Here is a 14,101-nt window from a genome sequence, read left to right as displayed (position 1 = left end):
ATTTTGCACGCCAAAACATGTTTATCAATAAGGTTGACGCAGTCTGCCAAGGAAACAGTGTCTTTGTCGACAAGAAACAATGCTAAGTCAGGCGGAAGCTGTTGATCGATACGGTAACGCACCAGGAGTTCCGCAACCGCTTGAGGTAACTCAACCTTGCTCCCCTTGAACCATCTCTGCAGCTGTTCCAACAAGGCCCGCGAATGTTCCTCATAGGTTTGACTGGACTCACGAGTCCAGCTGAAAAAATTTCTCCTATAAATACATGCGGACACCGCATAGGCGTTCAAAATCTCGGCCTTCAATGCCCTGTATTTGTTTGCGTCCTCGGTTGCCATCCTCGCATATACCTCCCTCGCCCTCTCAGATAGATGGCTCACAAGATGGCCGACCCACAAGCTCTCATCAATGCCACCGGCAGCCAACAACTTCTCCGCCATCTCCAGATACGCTTCTGGCTTCGTGTCTCCCGTCCAGTCCGGCAAACGAACATGAACAGTTTCCGGGACTCTTGCAGCAGACCCCTCTGCCCGCGGTCGTTCAGTCAACATTCGCAACTCATGCTCTCTGACGTGTTCAGCTTCTGCTGCTGCCTCTGCTGCTGCCGCACGCTCTCTCTCTCTCTCACGCTCTCTCTCTGCTGCCGCATGCTCTCTCTCTGCTGCCGCAGCACGCTCTGCTGCTGCCGCAGCACGCTCTGCCTCTGCTGCTGCCGCACGCTCTCTCTCTCTCTCACGCTCTCTCTCTGCTGCCGCATGCTCTCTCTCTGCTGCCGCAGCACGCTCTCTCTCTCTCTCACGCTCTCTCTCTGCTGCCGCATGCTCTCTCTCTGCTGCTGCACGCTCTCCCTCTGCTGCCGCAGCACGCTCTGCCTCTGCCCTGTCATTCTCCCTGTTATACATGTCAAGTTGTTGAACCGGAGTCAGCCCGGTCCAGAAAGGCGAACGCATGCATTTAGTCATGATGGAATCGCTTCCTAACATATCGGGTTTAGTGACTGGGTCAAGGCTGATTGCGTCGCTCGCATCGCCACCCACGCGACTGTCAACATGATCAGGTTGAACTCTCACTTCTCTGGTCGACATAGCTTGGCTACGAGTTATCATAAGACAAGGCACAAAACACAACGCTCAAACACAACGCTCTGTTGGGGAAATACGACACGAACTACACAATATCACCACCGCACATCAAATTGCCAATGAGAAAAATACCACGTACAAATACTCACGTTTTTTTTTTTTTTGTCGGTTGTTTGGAGGGATCCGAGGCTCACTTATTCGGCAGTGAAGCACCACCCAAGACAGCGTCCCACGGCGAGAAGGCTCCTCCAAGACGGCGCCCGCTGGCGAGAAGGCTCCTCCACGACGGCGTCCGCTGGTGAGAAGGCTCCTCCAAGACGGCGTCCGCTGGTGAGCAGATGCAAGGAAGATGCAGATGCAGAATGCCGAATTCCCGTCTCAATTCGAATGTCTCTCACTTGAAAGATCCTAGGACGAGCAACCCATTTGTCGCGATCCCGGCTGAGAAATGGTTCCCAGCACGGAATACGGACGTTAATGTCCGGGCTTCAAGTAGTCCACGGAGTGGACAGAGAGAACTCAATAAACACAATTGTGTTTTAATCGGCCTTCTAGGGGTAAGGCACGATGCTTTATTGGCTCGATCACAAAAACCATAAATGGTAACAGAATGGAATACACTGCACAAAGCCTGCAGGAACTGTCGGCCCCAGAAGCTCCAAACAGGACGCAGGCAAGATCACTCGCGGTTCCAATCGACGATCTCCGGGACTCGGAGGGTAACAGAGTGGAATACACCGCACAAGGCCTGCAGGAACTGTCGGCCCCAGAAGCTCCAAACAGGACGCAGGCAAGATCACTCGCGGTTCCAATCGACGATCCGGGAATCACTCGTTCTCTACCGGAGTTACTCACTCGTAAAATACAGAACGGTAAACGATCAGCCCAACGCGGCTGTCGTGAAGATTCAGGGAAATCCCTTTATCTATTTCCCACTCGGGGCCTTCCAGTCGCGTCCGTTGCATAAGATGGCGACCGCGCTCTCTGACCCTCCACCAATCACGTGCCGAATCGCCTCCCGATCGCGTGAGGCTCCAAGGAGGCCACGTCACGCGGTGGGCGGGCACCAAATCTGGGTGAGAACAGGTGGTTTCACCGGTGGTTTCTCACAATATATATATATATATATATATATATATTGTTACAGACACGACTTTGATGTTAAAGTGGGCCGAGCGGAATGGCCGTCGTGTCCGCACAAATTACCCGACTATACTCGACGTTGACGAAGTCGCGCGATGCTGGCTCAATAAGAAAAAGAAGACACCCGGCTGGATTACAATAACACAATACGACACCAGGGGTTCGGTTCTCAAGACCTCCGGAGGAGGTTATATTAAGGCGGAAGGTTAGATTACAACTACAAGAGGGACAGCATAGAAAGACAAGCACTTAGACACACTCTTATATTAACCCCAACAGACGACAGATAAACGGGACAAAAGGCTGACTCACACGGGGGTTGATGAAAAGGACAACGGGTATCGATGGCTCAAGGTGCACTCTTGGCTCAAGGCAGAATCGACTCGGTCCGGTCCAGAGATGCAGGGAGGTCACAGCGCTCGGAAGGCGACGTTCTTTCTCCAAGCTGAGGCGCATCTGACTCAGCGCTCGCAGGTGGCTTTCCTTCTCCAAGCTGGGTGCGCATCTCTCGTCACATCCGGCGCGTGGCCGCGTATATCCGGCGGGGAGTGACACGCCCTCGGCTCGTTAGCTCCGCCTCGTGGAATCGGCACGTTGCTTCTCATTGGGTGCGTGCGGGGGGTTTACCAGGCTCCGCCCTTGACGAGGAGCTGACAAGGAGCCCCTTCGTGGTAACCCCGTGGAGCGCATGGTCTGGAGCTAATCGAGCCGGTGTGAGGACGCATCCTCCCCCGCTCCGCCGCCATCTCCTCTGTTGTTGTTGTAATTGTTGGGGAAGAAGATGGAAGGAGGTATGGGAAAGGTCCTAAACTCACTACTGATGCCATATAATCACATTCTGGTGCAACGAAGAGTCATAATTAATGGAGACGAGGCCTTAACTGACATAGAATAAGAATAACTAGGAAGATGTCCGAAAGTTGTCTACGTGTGGTGCGGTGGACCTGGGCACGACATTTAATGGGGGAATAAGGGGAAGGTCGGCTCTACTGATTGTTATTTACATGCAATGGGACTAGGGAATGGGGGATCGGGGAAAGTTGGGGAGTATTGGAGAAAATAGGGGAATATTTACAAGCGGATATGGAGGCCAAATTCCATATTCGCAACATTGCACCCTTCTCTACCCTCGGGGCGTCCCGACCCGATAAATTTTTACCTACTTTAGTGTGGCACGCAATGTAGTTCCCTCTACTATTAACTCTACCCTGAGTGCGACAGTTTTACAGATATTCACAAATGAGTAAATATGTCCCCCTGCGACGTTGCACCCTTCTCCTCACAGAAACACACCCACAGGATAACCGAATCCGGAAAGAATTCGCAAACTACACATACAGCCGGTAGGGAGCATTATTTACAAGATTACGCTGATATCTACACTACGATCCAGGACCTGTCTTTGGAGGAACACATGCAGATGTTATGCATAGAGAGAGCGCGCTTGCCAACATCGATACACCAACCCACGAGTGCTCTGTGGCCGACGGCCTTTAATAACGTGCAGAGCACCCTTCCCGAGCATCAACAGCACCACCCCACCACCAATCGGTGCAGTCACCATTGTTCATTGGAATAAAAATAAATTCGACAACCCCTAACCCTGCAGGTGTCTCTTGCTCTTCTTGTGGTGCACTTGGTGGTGTTAACTATTAGTGGTTCACCTGTATGGCATAGGTGCCACGTTGATCCATAGGTCCATCCCCGGGTGGTGCTTGGCCGCAAACGAACTGCGGTCCATTGTGGGTGGCCACAAACATTGCGGTCCATATGGTGTATCGATCCCGGCAGCAAACAGCGAAAGTGCAGGCCCACAACTGCGCAGCCAGCACCTCTCTCTCCTCTCTCTCTACCCCAAAGCCAGATCCTCGGAGGTGGGAGACAAAAGAAGCAGACAAGTGAGTAAGGTGGTAAGGGCGCAAAAGTGCACGCAATGTAAGGTGATGCACACTGGGGGCACATGGGAACCAGGTGAGACAGGTACGTTCCTATCGTACGCCCCCCCCCCCCCACCAGGTAACCTACATGGCCCCTCCCTTACCCCTTACTGTATCCACACAACACAACACTACCCATAAACATCTACTTTACAAATCAACAAACATCCCTACTGTCTTCCCCGTTCCTCCCATATACCAAATTCGTCTTCTCTCCCTCCTAACCAATCAAATTTGCCATTTTCAACTCTCATCAAAATTTGCCATCTCCAACTCAACATCAAAATTTGCCATCACCAATTCATCATCAGTCCCTCCTAGGGAGGGAGAGATGGAATCACCCCAATGTCTCATCCACGTCGTGATGCGTCTCACAAATCCAACAGCAATTCTCATTTCTGCAACACAAACAAAGAAAACACAGGTGTGGAGTCATCATCATCACCACAGGTAAGTGGCTGCGTATGGTGCGACAGGTTCATCAATCCTAACTATTTCCTAAATGACTTTAACAACTTTACACTACCCGGGGTCTTTCTCCGGCCAAACCATTGGCCCTCTTACACTATGGGTTCTAAAAACCAATTCCCATTGGCCAAACTGTGGTGCTCTTCAATTTGGGGTCTCACTCCCCCGATTCATCTCCCGGTGCCCTCGTACAATTTATGGGCTGTGGCGTGTACCTCTCCCAGTGGGTCTACCCACCTGCACACCTCCACCACTGCAGTTGCCTCCGAGCTTACCTGCTCCTTACCCTAACCTAACTACCTGGGGAAGGCCCTCTGGCTCTCTCCCCACTCCGTGCCCTCTCTGGCACTGGGCTGCCCGATCCACACCCGGGATCCTCAGGCACCCACTCACAACTACCGGCTCCCAGAGCCCACCTGCGGCCTCACCTGGCCGACATCCTCACAGTGGTGGAGTGCCCAACCAACTACACACACTAACAGGCTACACGCCCAGCCATTTCCACAACACTAATGCACCCATTCACAACACCATTCTGCAACCGCACCACAAATGCCAATATCCAACCACAATTTACCTGCACCCTCTACCTAACACTTACACTACCCGCCCCGGGTACTCGTGAAAGGGGTCCACTCTTCCCCCATCCACACCTTCGCACCATGCACACCACTCCGTACCACTCACTCCAACTCTCTCCACACACCTGTACCTGCACACCTGTGCTCTCACACCTGGTGCCACCTGCACCCTTCTCTCCCCAAGCGCATTCGCGCTGATCCACAACACTCACTACTCATACACTGCTCCACACACCTGTCCAGTTGCACACCTGTGCAATCACACCTGTTCAATTCTCACACACACAGCATCATCTCAGCTAACTACTCCCTTCTGAAACTTGCGCTTCCCAGTCGTCCCTTTAAACTATTGCGCTCCCACGTCATTAGCATCCATACTAATCTACCTGCGTCCCCACTACAGGTATCAGTCACTAACTAAACTTAACGTTACCTAATGTCATCTTCTAGATCCCTACACACAATATCCTAACCCACCCGGGCTAGTTTTCACTGCCATACACCCCATAAGCTATTGCTCCTTTGCCCCCCCCATGGGAAGGATGGTGGATTTGCCATCCCACCACATCGGGGGTCTCTCACTACCAATTTTGCACATCAAATTTCAACAAATTAAAAATTTGCCAATCACTACCCATCATCTGCCAATCACTACTGCCAATCCCTTGCCAATCATCAAATTTTGTTTTTCTCTAATTTTGGGTCCAAAACACTAACCTCATCACCCAGTCGACTCACTAATACCTCTCGGTGCGCCAATTCCTGTCCAAAGCCCGGCTTCGTAAAGCCAAGCAATGGATGCTGGTTGTTTTGTGCCAGCGGCTGAATGCGTCCGGCACTCGGTGCAGGGACGGGGGCTTACCCGGGCCGAGATCCCACGCATCACCTCGGCGTGGAGCCATCCAATGTCCCGATCTCGACCTGCCGGCACGTCTCAACAAAAAGTGGTCGCCATAACGACCCTTCCTATCCAGCTGCCCGCTCCGCCTAGTGGAGCACGGACGCGGCCGTCCCACGCGAGGCCCAGCGTGGATCGCGCACGGCGGTCCTTTCGAACCCGCCGTGGCTCGGATCCCCGCTGGTTCTCGCGGCACGCGAAGCCCGGCACGCACCGAGGGCCCGATTCGGCTATAAGTCGTTCTAAACTCGACCCCGTCTAACGTCGATGCTTCACCTGGACGCTTACACCCCGCAGCCCGTTCCTTGCTCACACATCCAGCCGTGCCCATGCTCCTCGTACCTTTCCTTACACACCAAGGTACACCCATTCCACTCACAGCCTTGGTCACACACCTGACCACCGAACACTTTGGCACACATTCGTTGCTCGCACACCTCACCAATACACCGCTTCGCGCCCCCTCCTCGGTCACCTCCTCTGTGACAATCACAGGTGTGCCCTCATTCGCACACCCAACCACGTGCCTCACCACCAACTCCAGCGTGCATTCCCACTCACGCTCTACCATTCCAGGTGTGCATCCTTCCATCCCAGGTGTACATCCTCGCTCACCTGTCACAACTAACTCACGCTCCATGTCACTCTCACTACTTCCACCTCCATTCCTGACAACGCACTCACCCTTACTCTTGACAGCACACTCTTTCCCCATGCACCTGTCCGTCACACACCTTTCTCGCGCACACTCTCCCGTTACACCCTCTGTAACACTCACCACAGGTGGACACTCTTCCTTACTTCTGACAGCGCACTCTTTCCTCGTGCACCTGTCCGTCACACACCTTTCTCGCGCACACTCTCCCGTTACACCCTCTGTAACACTCACCACACCACGCTTCCATGTGCTCCCTCGCACACGCGCTACGACCGACTCACTCTCGCCAGCACCCTCACTCCTTGGCACGCACTTTTTCCTCACACACCCCAGAGTCGGACTTTCTCGCACACCTCCTCTTTCGCACACCAGACCTGTCGCACACTTCACCAACGGCCTCTCACGAACACCCGGGTCTATCTCGACCCCCAAGCTCCTTAAATCCCCTGGCGCATCATACGCACGACCATATTGGTCACCACTTACACCGGGTCCTCTTCCTCTTCGCTTCTCCTCCATCACCTGCGAATCCCTCATCCGGTTAATGAGCACATCATCACGATCCGAACACAGACTCTGGACCAATTCTTTTACCTCCTCTTTTATCTCTTTCTTATCCTCTCTCCGTCGCTTTTTAATTTCGCTCACCCCTTCTTCCACTTCTTCTAATTTTTGCTTCATCTCCTTCATCTCTTCGTGCGCCCCTTTAAGTTCTTCCTCTAACTCCACTTTATTTTTTTCTATGTGCTCCCGCACCTCCCGCTCTTTAACCTCCATTACCTCTACCACCTTGTCCATTTTCCTCGTCAGGTCCTCATGTACCATCTGGCACTCTTTTTTAATTACCCCTACGTCCTTTTTCATCTCTTTCTGTGTCGATTTTAAACCCTCTATTACCGCTGTGTTCTTCTTTACCTGGTCCCCCAACTCCTTTTGTCCCACTGTCAGTTGTTCTACTCCCAGCGTCAACTCCTCTATACCACCTTGCAATTTTACAGTCCCCTTTCTCACCTCTTTCTCCATGCGCTCCTTACAGTGCCTCACCTCCTCGCGCACTCCTCCGACCTCCTCACTCACTCCTCTTCTGATCTCCTCTCCCATCACTTGCATCTCCTGCCCAGATGCCACCCTCATCTGCTCCATTTCCTCCCTGTGAGCATCCAGTTTGGTTTCTACCCCCATTCTGACCCCCTCTATCTGCTGCTCCATTTGTTTAACTTCCCTTTCCGCTTGGTCCCTCATGTCCCTCAATTTGCCTTCCATACTGTTTTCTAACCCCTCTAACCCATTTTTCACTCCCTCTATCTGATTCTCCTGGGCAGCCATTCTATTTTCTACCCCCATTAACCCATTTTTCACTTCTTTTATCCCGTTGTCTAACCCCTCAAAATTATTGTCTAACTTCCCAATTTTCTTGTCTAACTCCTCAAAATTATTGTCTAACTTCTCAATTTTCTTGTCTAACTCCTCAAAATTATTGTCTAACTTCTCACCGGTACCCCTCGCTTCGTCCCTCATTTGCTCACTCTGAGCATCCATCCGGTTCCCCAATTGGTTACTCTGCAGTTTGAGGGACGCCTGCATTTGCGCCATAAATTGCTCCATGAGGACCTGCATCTGGGCCATCCCTCCCACTTGTGCAGCGGGTGCGGCCGCCGTAGCTATGTGCGAGGCGCCATTTCGCGCGTCTGCTACCCCCGCTGTTTCGCTCTCCTCATGTCCCTCATGTCCCTCAATTTGGTCCTGGACCGACCCTGCTTCACTCTCCCCTACCGGACCCCAGCCGTCTTGATCCGCCATAGCGCGACTTGCAAAATTCGAGTTTCGTAAAACAAAACAAATTTCGGCCGCTCCAAATTTTGACCAAATTTTTTTTTTTTTCTCTATTCGTTTTTTTTTTTTTTTTTTTTCAAAATTTGGTCGGGCCTCGAATCTCACTCCCGACACCAATTGTTACAGACACGACTTTGATGTTAAAGTGGGCCGAGCGGAATGGCCGTCGTGTCCGCACAAATTACCCGACTATACTCGACGTTGACGAAGTCGCGCGATGCTGGCTCAATAAGAAAAAGAAGACACCCGGCTGGATTACAATAACACAATACGACACCAGGGGTTCAGTTCTCAAGACCTCCGGAGGAGGTTATATTAAGGCGGAAGGTTAGATTACAACTACAAGAGGGACAGCATAGAAAGACAAGCACTTAGACACACTCTTATATTAACCCCAACAGACGACAGATAAACGGGACAAAAGGCTGACTCACACGGGGGTTGATGAAAAGGACAACGGGTATCGATGGCTCAAGGTGCACTCTTGGCTCAAGGCAGAATCGACTCGGTCCGGTCCAGAGATGCAGGGAGGTCACAGCGCTCGGAAGGCGACGTTCTTTCTCCAAGCTGAGGCGCATCTGACTCAGCGCTCGCAGGTGGCTTTCCTTCTCCAAGCTGGGTGCGCATCTCTCGTCACATCCGGCGCGTGGCCGCGTATATCCGGCGGGGAGTGACACGCCCTCGGCTCGTTAGCTCCGCCTCGTGGAATCGGCACGTTGCTTCTCATTGGGTGCGTGCGGGGGGTTTACCAGGCTCCGCCCTTGACGAGGAGCTGACAAGGAGCCCCTTCGTGGTAACCCCGTGGAGCGCATGGTCTGGAGCTAATCGAGCCGGTGTGAGGACGCATCCTCCCCCGCTCCGCCGCCATCTCCTCTGTTGTTGTTGTAATTGTTGGGGAAGAAGATGGAAGGAGGTATGGGAAAGGTCCTAAACTCACTACTGATGCCATATAATCACATTCTGGTGCAACGAAGAGTCATAATTAATGGAGACGAGGCCTTAACTGACATAGAATAAGAATAACTAGGAAGATGTCCGAAAGTTGTCTACGTGTGGTGCGGTGGACCTGGGCACGACATTTAATGGGGGAATAAGGGGAAGGTCGGCTCTACTGATTGTTATTTACATGCAATGGGACTAGGGAATGGGGGATCGGGGAAAGTTGGGGAGTATTGGAGAAAATAGGGGAATATTTACAAGCGGATATGGAGGCCAAATTCCATATTCGCAACAATATATTGTTACGGACACGGCTAAAGATGTTGCTTGACCGAGCGGAATGGCCGCCGTGTTCGCACAGTTTACCCGATTACCCCCAACTCACCCGATTCCACTCGAACGTTGGCCAAATCGCGCTACGCTAAATCAATGATGGAAAGGACACAACGACTGGGATAAATGAAACGACGCAAGGGGGTACAGTTCTCAAGACCTCCGGAGGAGGATATAATTAGTGGTGGAGAAAAGGGGTAGATTACAAGGTAGAGTGAGGTAAAAGACACAGAAGAGATAGGCACTTAGATACAATCTTATCTATCCCCGACAGACCACAGACAAACGGAACAAGACTGACTTACACAGGGATTGATGGCAGGGAAGGACAGGCAGTCGATAGCACAAGGTGCACCTTGGCTCAGGGACAGGATAAAGCACGGTCCAGTCCAGAGATGCGGGGAGGTGTCACAGCGCTCGGAGGTGGCGTCCTTCTCTTTCCAAGCTCAGCGCGCATTTCACGTCACCTCCCTCTTCCTGCGCATGCTCAGCGGGGAGTCACACGCCCTCGGCTCGTTGGCTCCGCCCCAGATGGGACCGGTCCGCCGCTTCTATTGGGTGCGGGGGTTACCGGGCTCCGCCCTTGACGAGGAGCTGACAGCGAGCCCCTACTTGGTAACCCCGTCGAGCACATGCTCGATGGCGGCTCGTTGGAAAGACCTGGTGCCCTCCCAACACCCCCTACCAACCAAGCCGGAGTGAGGACGGGCACTCCCCGCGCCGCCGCCGTTGTTGTTGTTGTTGTTGTTGCTGAACCGTGAGGAAGAGCTGCCGGGAGGTATTGGGAGGTCCTAAACTTCCTAACGGTGCCATACAATCACATTCTGGTGCAACGAAGAGTCAGAATTAATGGAAACGAATCCTTAACTGACATAGACTAAGAATAACTAGCAAGATGTCCTATAGTTGTCTACGTGAGATGTGGTGGACCTGGATGCGACATTTAATGGGGGAAATAGGGGGAGGTCGGGTCTACAGAGTGTTGTTTACAGAAAATGGGACTAGGGAATGAGGGATTGGGGATAGTTGGGAAGTATTGAGGAAATAGGGGAATATTTACAAGCGGATATGGATGGATGCAAATCCCATATCCGCAACAATATATATATATATATATATATATATATATATATATATATATATATGTATATATATATATATATATATATATATATATATGTATATATATATATATATATATATATATATATATATATATATATATATATATATATATATATATATATATATATATATATATATATATATATTGTTGCAGATCTCCCGAAGCCCGTCGGAGTACAGAGGGGGGGGGGAGGGTTAAACCCCTTTTCCCCTTGGGTCTTCGTGTCCACGAGGCCGAGTCGCCACCCCCGCAGCGAACGTGGAAAAGGGTATCGGGTCGACGCCGCACGTACCATTGGTACCCACGCTGCCACGGGAACGGGGACCGGACCTCGCACAAGCCACGCTAATCGAGTACGCCTGAGCGGTGTGCGTATCACGTGACTCGTGCCATTACTTTTATTGAACCCGATTCGAGCGGTTCTATTCGTGCGATGCGAGGCCAACAGATGGAAAGGACGGGAACGATCAAATAAGAGGAAGAACACAGGTTTATTATTAATGTACAGTGATCAGGCTAAAGGAAAGGGGAGACAGAGCAGAGGCTTAACAGTTTTAACTTATCCAGACAAAGGGCCCACTCACTCACACGGGGAAAAGGAGGAAGAAAGTTCGCGTGCCAAACGCGCCTTGCCGTCGGTCGCTCCCGGACAGCTCGCCCGTCGTGGCCCTCTGGCGGTCATGGCACGTATGCAGGGAAATGCAGGCAGGAGGAGATCACGCGTCTGTGGCCCGGAACGGGTCGTCTTCACAAGCGCGATTTAATACAGGCAGAATAGCGCAGGGCACAAGGAATGTTCGCGTACACCGAGACTATTACAAGCAGTTCAAGCAGTTACAAGCACTCCGACTCGTTCAGGATCTGGGCGATTCTGACGCGTTCTTGTCTGCTGCGGTTCTCTCTCCGACTTCTATGATACCCCGACTCTGACCTCGTGTGTTCTCACTCATCTCCTGCTCGTCTCAATGCCTCGACTCGACTCGACTCTCCCCGATTCTGACTGAGGCGGGGGGCCCGGAGCAGGGCTTTATGGCCCCGCCCCAGAGTCTTACTCGAATGTTCCAAACCCCACCTCTCGTCGCCGTGGTGAGCCACTCCCCTCGAGCTCTGATTGGTGGCTCGTTGCTTACCGGCCACTCCCCCTGCAGCTCCTCCCTTCGGCCTTGCCAGGCTTGTTCAGTCCGAGCACATGGCATGCTAGCCCAATCGAGGCCTACTCACTGGCCTACTCAACGCAAAACTAACACAGGAAAGGACTACGCTGTAGCGGTTACCGCTGGATGCACACAATCGCCTTGCACCGGCCAGAACACGGCCAGACGCGCCTCTCCCGGGCATGCCCGGACTCACTGTTCCCGGGCACGCCCGAACCTCCCGGGCACGCCCGGTCTCGGCTTTCCCGGGCATGCCCGCTCTCGCCTTTCCAGGGCTCGCCCAGAGCGTCCGGGCATGCCCGCTATCGCCTTTTCAGGGCTCGCCCAGAGCGTCCGGGCATGCCCGCTATCGCCTTTCCAGGGCTCGCCCAGAGCGTCCGGGCATGCCCGCTATCGCCTTTCCAGGGCTCGCCCAGAGCGCCCGGGCACGCCCAGCCTCGACTCGCCAGGCCGCAGCCAAACACGCCCGGGCAGGTCCAGACTCGCCTTTCCAAGGCTCGCCCTTGACACCCGGGCATGCCCGGTATAGCTTTTGCCGGGCAAACTTCCCGACATAAATGTGTATATTGTTATGGATCGCGGTTTAGATGTTACTTTTGGGCCGAGCGGATGGTCCAACCGCGACCGTTACAGGATCCCCAATTGGCCCGACTCCCCCAACATTGACCAGATCGCACCACGGATATTCAATCAGGAAACCTCTAAAGCGACCGAAAGAGAAGGAAAAGAGAAGAAGACAGAGTACGGAGGAAGAACAGATTTATTATACACACACAAGCAAAAAGAAGGAGCGATCAAAATTATTTACAAGCAATGGATGGAAGAAGCAGTCACACAGTGCATCGTTAACTTATACTATTCAATTTACTTAACCCCAGGACAACGATTAGGACAGACGACGTTCACACTTACACGGGGGATATTGCAGGCAGGTATGGCTTGAGGTGGATTGCTGGAGTGGGAGGCAGGGTCGGAGGTAGCAGCTCTCAATTCTTCGCGTTTTTGGCGGGAAAACCCTCGGCCGCGTATCCGCTGCCGATGCTGTAGACGTCACGCGCTGGCTCGGTCACACCTGTTCCTCTCCTTCTGGTGGAGCCGTCTCCCTCCTCTCAGCGCGTCTCTTCAAACCTTGTTTCCACCCCAAGTATCTCGCCTTTTTGGTTTGAAGTATCTCTCATCTCACAGCTCACAGCTCACAGCTCTCATGTCCTCTCTCATGTCATCTCCCAAAGCAGTCCCTTCCAGTCGCTTTTATTACTCCGGGCGGAATCAAGCCGCCGGCTGCGAGGGCACGCCTACCGGGTCGCTAACCCCGGTGCTGGTTGGCTGTTAGGGCTGTCCGATTCCTCCTCTGATCATGACGACGTGCCACGCCTGTGAGTTGGCGGCTCCTACCCCCCTCTTCTCCGAGATGAGCACATGGGCAATGGCGGCTTGCGGGATTGAACACCACTCGCACCGCTTTTGAAAGGAACTTTGGAGAGCGGAGATGATTGGGGAAATTGAAAGGGGCCTACGCTTATTTCGTTTGATACAATGCAGAGTCAATCTAGTGGGAAACACATATTTAACCTACATAGAATAAGGAAATAAACTATTTAAAAAGATATATCGTGGCCTGTGTGTAAGTTTCATGGAATTAACTAGGAGGACGGCTGCGACCATTATTTACATTACGAGGGTGTTACACACAACAAAACCATACTTTTCACATTCGTTACACTTCCTCCAAAATTGTTACACTTCTCAAAAACCGTTACACTTCTCAAATTCGTTACACTTCTCAAAACCGTTACACTGCACCCTCCTTTCTTCAGGTGCGTGCTCGGGCCTACAAAACTTTAACTTAGTGTGACACGTAGGTGTAATTCCCTCTACAATTAACCTGAACCTGAGTGTGACAATCTTAAAACACCAATAAGTATGTCCCCCTATTGCATTGCACCCTG

Source organism: Myxine glutinosa, chromosome 6 (assembly GCF_964187855.1).
Source record: "Myxine glutinosa chromosome 6, kmMyxGlut1.1, whole genome shotgun sequence".
NCBI classification, from domain to species: domain Eukaryota; kingdom Metazoa; phylum Chordata; class Myxini; order Myxiniformes; family Myxinidae; genus Myxine; species Myxine glutinosa.
The sequence above is the reverse complement of the archived record's forward strand: the minus strand, read 5'-3'. Positions refer to the sequence as shown.